Raw genomic sequence first — 8320 nt, 5'->3', positions numbered from 1 at the left:
TGTTCCCAATTGCCTTTCGGCCCGGTGGCAAGTCAACCAAATCCCAGACAAGATTAACTTTCATCGACTCCAACTCTTCCTTTATTGCTTTCAACCATTCCTTTGAGCTTGACCCCACAAGAGCTTCCTACACGCTCTTCGATTCATGCTCATCGACTGAAGTCATCTCACAGTCGATCTCTTCAGGAGTTACCATGTAGGCTTCATCCTCTATGTTGAAAAGTCAACGAGGAACTTGCCCGCACCCACTACGGCGCAAGTGCATGTCAGATTGCTCACCCTCTGAGGTAGCTATATCATTTGCACTCCCACTCCCACTCCCACTAAGATCTTCTGGATGAACCCCAGGTTCATTATCCAGAATTTGAATCCCTGGAGTGACAAGACCACTATCTTGTATCTCAAAGAATTCCGATGATTCTTTGTTAACTCCTAAAAGAGATGGAAAATCATTCTCCAAGAATGTTGCATCCCTAGTCTCAAGTTCCATTCTCCTCTCACCCTCATCTAGTCCAATGAAGACATGGCCCTTTGAGGGTTCAGAATATCTCACAAAGATACATTTTCTTCCTTTGGGTCCAAGCTTTCCATATTGGTGAGAAGTAGAGTGAACATATGTTGCACATCCCCATGCGCGCAAGTAACTCAAATCTGGCTTCCTTCCGGTCCACAACTCATATGGTGTGGAAGGAACCAATTTGGTTGGAACTCTATTGAGGATATAGGCCGTAGTTAGCAAAGCATCTCCCCAATAAGAAATGGGTAGATTTTCCTGCTCCATCATGGATCTTACCATGTCTAGCAAGGTTCTATTCCTCCTCTGAGCAACCCCATTTTGTTGTGGAGTCCCTGAAATAGTAAGTTGTCTAGATATCCCCTTTTCATCACACAACCCTTTGAACATATCAGAGAGATACTCTCTACCTCTATCCGTTCTAAGAGTTTTAATCCTTTTATCTAACTTATTCTCAACTAAGCTCATGAATTTCTTAAAACATTCTAGAGCTTCTGACTTATGAGAAATTAGATAAATGTGACCATACCGTGTATAGTCATCTATGAATGTGATGAAATAAGCATGTCCTTTTCTAGTATGCAGATTCATGGGTCCACACACATGTGAATGGATAAGTTCTAAAGGAAGAGAGGTTCTCAAAGCCCTTTTAAATGGTTTTCTAGTTGCTTTTCCTGCTAGACATGATTCACAGGTTGGTAAATCAGATAGTGAACCTTGGCCTAAGAGACCTTCTCTTGCCAACCTGTTCATCCTATCTAAGCCAATATGTCCTAGTCTAGCATGCTACAAATTAGAATCAATACACACAGTATTTTGGCAAACAAAAGCACTACTAGAATTAAATGAATAATCAATTCTATCCAATACTAGAATTAAGAAAAGCACTACTAGAATTAAGAAAACCATAAACATATACTGTATCACCTAGATACAAAACCAAAAAATTGTTTTCAAATACAACTCTAAAACCATGTCTCATAAACCTCTCTTGTTTCCTGTTCCCACCTCGTTACTTGGCCTAGAACGATGAGGTTGAGCTCTCTCCTTCTTGCGCTCAAAGTCTGCACCCTTACTAGTGCTTGCTTCAGCAGCAAGTACTTTAGTGTGAAGGACATCGGCCAACATCCGATCCTCCTCTAGCTGAAGGTGCTTGGCAGCTTGATCAAATGTCTTGACCTCATCAACATGAGTCAAGAAGATCTTCATATGCTCCCAAGACTTAGGCAATGACCTGATGATTGCAGAGACTTGCTCCTCATCAGTCTTTTGGCGCCCACATGCACTCAACTCACTAATCATGTTGGACATGATGGTTATATGCTGCCTCATGGTGTGACCCTGGCGCATCTTATAACCATCAAATGTGAGTCTGAGCTGGCGGCCTCTTGTGGTGGAAGTCCCTCCATACTGGAACTTCACAGCCTCCCACAAAGACTTTGCAGTCCTATGCTTCTCAAATCGAAGCATCAGGTCATCCCTTATGGAGCTTAGGATACTAATCCTAGCTACCCGGTCTTTCCTCTTCAAGGCATTGTAAAGCTCAAGGTTCCTGCAATACTGTGCAGTGGTACCTTCCTTAGGTGGGGACATGGTCTAGTTTACGGTTTCCAGCATATCCTCTTCCAGAGGTGGGGCGGTCATATCCTCTCATTCAACTTATCTCCTTTAGTGAGGTCGCAACTATGCTCTTTGTAGCAGCCATTTATTCTAGAGATATGGTCTAGTTTCCGCCTGCTCTTCCCCGCGAGATATTGCACATTTCGGTGCCAGAGGTCATAATTCCTCTCATTCAACTTATCTCCTTTAGTGAGGTCAGCAACTATGCTCTTTGTAGCAGCCATTTATTCTAGAGATATTACATACAAGAACGAGTTCAATAAATCTAGCATAAAACACAACTCATGCAACAACAAATCACACTAGCATAGTCAACCTATGGGGTAAGCATTTAAACCAAAAGAGATGCTAACAAACATTCAATCAAATTCTCATGCAAACCCACATAGACTTATACACTAGTTTCATTCTGTGCAAGAAACATGATTGATAGACCCATAATTAAAACAGTTTTAATAAAATAAAACATGCAATCATGTTAATGATATGAGGTGGTTCACACAGAACACTTCTACCTCATTAGCTCCCACTAGGCCCCATTAAATCCTCAATGCCCAAATCACACAGATTGTCGGGCCATTGGTGTCCAATAAGTTAGAAACACATTCTGAACTGGACAGACCAATATCCAAAAAAATCCATCTTCCAGACGGTCATCCGTCTGCCTTTTATGCCCAAACGGATGACCGTCTGGCCAGACGAAATTCCGTCTGGGTCACTGTGATCAATCTGACAATAGACGAACGTCCGTCTGGTCCACAATGACAAAAAATGGCGTTTTTTCTTTTCTTTTTTTTTCACAATTTTCTTGAACGAAATTTTTCCAAAAAACGGAAAATCACGTTTTTTTTCTTTCAAAAATTCATCCAAAAACACATGAAAAAAAAATCCAACAATAAATTTTAAACAAAAATAATTATCATGGATTATCAATTCATACAAAACTTCATTAGGGAAATTCACAAGGATTCTCCCACTCAGATCCGAACCCAAAACCCTATTAATTCTCCCATGGGTTTCATATTAAACCCTGGATTCTCCATGGGTTTCCATAAACCCTTAATCTTCCCATTGGATCCATATAATGAAATTAAACAATGGGGAGGAACAAAGAACCGTGGGAACCAATGGCTCTGATGCCATTGTTGGTAAAACTCCATATACATATATATATATATATATATATATAATATATATATATATATATATATATATATATATATATATATATATATATATATATATATATATATATATATATATATATATATATATATATATATATATATATATATATATATTCAATTCAATTTAATTGACAAAGGAAATATCCTTACCTGGATTCGCTTTCCCTTTTATGAAGTATTCGTAGCGGAAGTAAATTTGGATCCACGTTCTCGTTCCACCACCAAATCTCTACCGGGATGATTCCACAATCACAAGGAAAGGGAAGTATTTCCATAACCCAAATGCCGTGTGGAAAGAAGATGGAAGAATGATCTTAGGCAAAGGAAGGAAACCTCCACTAGGTTTCTCCTTCCTTCATTTCTTGGAGAGAGGGAGAGAGAGAGATGGGAGCTGCCGTTTCTTAGGCAGAATTCTCGTACGAATGAATCACTCACCTCAAGTGATGCGGTGGTTACAAATATATAACCTATATTCTGTAACCGCCCTAATTGTGACTTTCCAAATTTGCCCTTGGGCACCTAATTTATTAATTATATTAATAAATTCCAACACTAAGAGAAAACACTGAAACTAAATTCATAATGGAGAGAGATTTCTTACTCAGATAGCTAGGTCTACAGTCTACGCAGCAGAGTAATTCTTGATAACCCTTTTCAGATCAGAATTGAAGTCTACAAGTTTCACCAAGATCAAGGTTAGATGACCAAAAGAAGAAAAATAAATAAATAAGGAAAGCAAATACAGAAATCTAAGCGTCCAAACTCCTAAGAGGTCATATATATAAAAATTTGTGCAGACAACATTGAGAGAGAAAGTCCCAGATAAAATTTGTACAAAGGAGAGACTCACACCAGCACTAACGATTAAAATCAGTCACCGTCGCCAACGCTCTTCTTTGAACAGACATCCCCACCCCCTTCATTCTCTGAAACATTCTCAGAAACTTCTTTGTGCTTTTCATCCTACGCTCGATTTCCTGTCTCCAAGCGCAACAATCTCCTTCTCAAGTCCAACAACTCACTCTCTATCAAGAAAAGCCGCTCCTTGAGTGTCATTTTCTCCTCTTCCAGTTGTGCTATGTGAGTGTCTTGATCATCCACACGATTCTCTAGTAGGTTTCCATGCTCATCGCCACAGTTTGGGTAAATCATCTCAAACCGGCTCAAATCATGATCCAATCTCCTCTCAACCTCAACATGCTCGACACCCCAATCTTCCTTAGCCATGTCACCAAGAACCTCCCTCAACGAGAGCATCAAAGTTGGGAGAATGGCTGGGGTTACAAGGCAAGGGGAGATGTGCGGTGCAATTCCACCAGATTTCTTGGCTTGAATTAAAAAAGAGGTGGTGTTCCTCCGACCTTTTCGTTTATCAACGAGTTTCTTCGGATCCACATCCTCTGTAATTCCTTTCCCTACAATTCCTTGTAATTCTCTCATAGGATTGTGCCATGTGGCAATTAAGTAATCCCAAGGTTACCAACAAACCAGAGTTTAAATAAAATTCAAATTTATGGGTGGGTTTAAATAAACTTTTCATGCATATACTGGCTAACAAGACTAACTGCAAATGTGATGTCAGGTTTAGTGTGAGATAGATAGATCAACTTTTTCACTAATTTTCGATACCTTATCTTGTCAACTGGTTCTCCTTTCTTTGCCTTCAAGTGTAGATTAGGCTTAATAGGAGTCTCAGCAGGCTTACATCCTAGCATTCCAGTTTCCTCAAGAAGATCCAATGTATACTTCCTCTGGGATAGAGATACACTGCTAGTAGAATATGCCAACTCTAAACCTAGGAAATATCTTAGTTTTCCCATATCTTTGATCTCAAATTCAGGTCTCAAAAAAGTCTTTAATATTGAAATCTCATCCTCACTACTGCCTGTGATCACAATATCATCCACATCTACTAAAAGTATAGTAGTGTGGCAACCATCTTTTTTAATAAACAAAGTGTGGTCTGCATTGCTCTACTTATAGCCATTAGATATCATTGCCTTATGGAACCTTCCAAACCACACTCTTAGAGATTGCTTCAGCCCATATAAAGCCATCTTTCACTTGCACACTTTCCTATAAGTCTCTGTAGTAGAATACCCGAGTGGTATATCAATATATACCTCTTCTTGGAGTTCTCCATGCAAAAAGGCATTCTATACATCTAATTGTTGTAAACTCCACCCTTTATTAATTGCACATGGAATAATAGTACGAACTGTGTTCATCTTGGCAACAAGGGCAAATGTCTCCTGGTAGTCAACGCCATAAGTCTGAGTGAAACCTTTGATCACCAATCTTGCCTTGTACCTTTCAACAGTCCCATCTACCTTGTACTTGATCACAAACACCCATTTGCACCCAACAGACTGCTTTCCTATGGGCAAAGTCACCAAGTCCCACGTTTTTTTTTCTTTTCCAGAACTTGCATTTCCTCATCCATAGCTTCTTTCCAGTTTGAGTGAGATAATGCCTCTTGCCAAGTGTTAGGAATAGAAGTAGAGGACAAAGAGGAAATAAAACTTTGAAATTCTGGAGATAGAGACTGATATGAAACATAATTGGAAATAGGATGTTTGGTGCAAGTTCGAGGCTGCTTTCTTAATGCAATTAGTAAGTCTAAAGTAGGATTAGAAGAAGGGTCAAAAAGAGACTCACCTGGAAGAACGGATTGTTTAGGGCCAAGAACCAAAGCTTTTGACTGGCTTGATTCAGAAGGGATCACTTGTTGCCTTTTTTTTATAGGTCTTCAGAGGTCTAGTCTCTCCCTGTATATCATCCACCAGTTGTTCATGTTCGATTATTCCATCTTCCAAAGGAGGATCATCTGTAGGAATCTCAGGAGAAATATCAAAAGGAGGAATCAACATTGGAACCTCTTCACTAAAACTCTCCCCCTGAAGAGGTCTAGGGAAAAGAAAGGAATTTGTTCCTGAAACACAACATCCATGGAGATGAAAAAACAATGAGAACTAGGATGATAACACTTGAACCCCTTCTATGTAGGAGGATAACCCAAGAAAATGCACTTTAACCCACGAGGATCTAATTTTCCATGAACATGGTGGTTCCGAACAAAGGCAACACATCCAAAAACCTTAGGTGAGACTATAAAGACTGCTGTACCTAAAAGAACCTCAAGGGGACAACATTGGTCTAAGACTTGGGAAGGTATTCGATTAATTAGATATGCCGAAGTAAGAACGGCTTCACCCCAAAACTGAAGAGGCACATGCATAGAAAACATGAGGGAATGTGCTACCTCAAGTAGATGTCTATTCTTGTGTTCGGCAACCCCATTTTGAGATGGAGTGTCAACTAAACTAGTTTGGTGTATGATGTCATGGTTTGCTAAGTAGGAAGGGAACGCACCACCCAAGTACCTAGTTCCGCTATCTATACGAAGGATTTTGACTATTGCCCCAAACTGAGTCCTAATCATATTATGAAAATTTTGAAAGCACGAGAAAATTTCATTTTTTTGGTGAAGTAAACCCATATGGTCTTAGTACAACAGTCAATAAAGGTAATAAACCATCTATGATCAGATACAGACACGGTCCGAGAAGGACCCCACACATCAGAGTGAATGACTGAAAAATGAATTTTACTACGATTATTTGATATAGGGTAAACATGTCTGGTCTGTTTGGCCAAAATGCATGCCTCACAATAAAATCATTTAAATTGCACCTTTTAATCAGATCAAGAAATAATTTGGACAAAATAGGTAAAGGAACGTGGCCAAGAACGACTATGCCATTGTAATAAGGTAAAAACTGTAGGGGAGGTGGAACTAGAGACCGTAGAAATAGCTGATGGGGATCCATCCATTAAGTAGAGCCCCCCTTTCTATCTACCATTGCCAATCGTAAGCCCTATTTCCAGGTCCAAAAACACACAATGAGAAGGAAAGAAAGTTATTTTGCAGTTCATATCACGAGTAAGGCTACTAATAGATAAAAGATTAGCCGAAAACTTAGGAACATGCATGACATTAGATAAGGTAAGAGAAGGCGAACAGATAATAAATCTTTTCCTAGAGATAGGGGAGAGAGACCCATCAACTGTTCGAACATCCTGAGCAATAGGGATAGATGAATAAGTATGACACAAAGTAAATGAGCTTGTCATATGGTCAATTGCCCCAAAGTCGATTACCTAGGAGGGATAAGTCAAATTGACATTGTGACAACCAAAAATTCCTGTGGGGATTTGTGGATCAACGGAGGGATCAATGACTGAAGCTATACTCGTACTAGAAGTCGATACTGGAGAAGATGAATCAAGTCTGGACATCAATTGGCGAAGGTGCTGGAGCTCATCTAAGGAAAGAGGTGTTGGAATACTCAGGGTGTCAGAACTGGCTTGATTTGCAGATGTTTGATTTCTACCCTTGATTCCATTTCTACCTCCTCCAAGGGAATTTGTTGGACGTCCATGCAACTTCCAACACTTGTCCTTTGTATGATGCTCTTTTCCACAATACTAGCACTTTACTGGAGGGCGAAAATTACCAGAACTAGATTTATTATCGCCATAACCAGCCACCAATGCAGATCTATTAGATGTTTAAGTGTGTACCATAGCTGTCCTTCGACTGTCTTTGGTATCTACCATGGCATAGGCTTGAGCCAGAGAAGGGAAAGGCTCTCTAGAAAGGATCTGTGCGCTAATTTGATCAAATTCTATATTCAATCCTGCCAAAAAATTATAACATCTTCGGCATTCTTCGGTGTAAACTTCCCATAGAAATCTAAAGTCTGGTAATATCCCGAAGAGTGTTATAGTACTGAGAAAAAGGAAGGTCCTTCTGCTGCAGCTGATTGATTTTCCGTCTAATTTCAAAGCACTGTGCATCATTGCCAACTCTGGAGTATGTATCTTTAGTAACTTTCCAAATAGTTGCCACATCAAGAAGGAGGAGATAACTCTTTGCTATGCTAGATTCAATGGAGTTGATGAGAAAACCCATGACCAAGCATTCATATGTATACCA

Source organism: Hakea prostrata, chromosome 2 (assembly GCF_041222555.1).
Source record: "Hakea prostrata isolate BN-2017 chromosome 2, UWA_Hpros_2, whole genome shotgun sequence".
In the NCBI taxonomy this organism is placed as follows: domain Eukaryota; kingdom Viridiplantae; phylum Streptophyta; class Magnoliopsida; order Proteales; family Proteaceae; genus Hakea; species Hakea prostrata.
Note: the sequence above shows the minus strand (reverse complement) of the source record.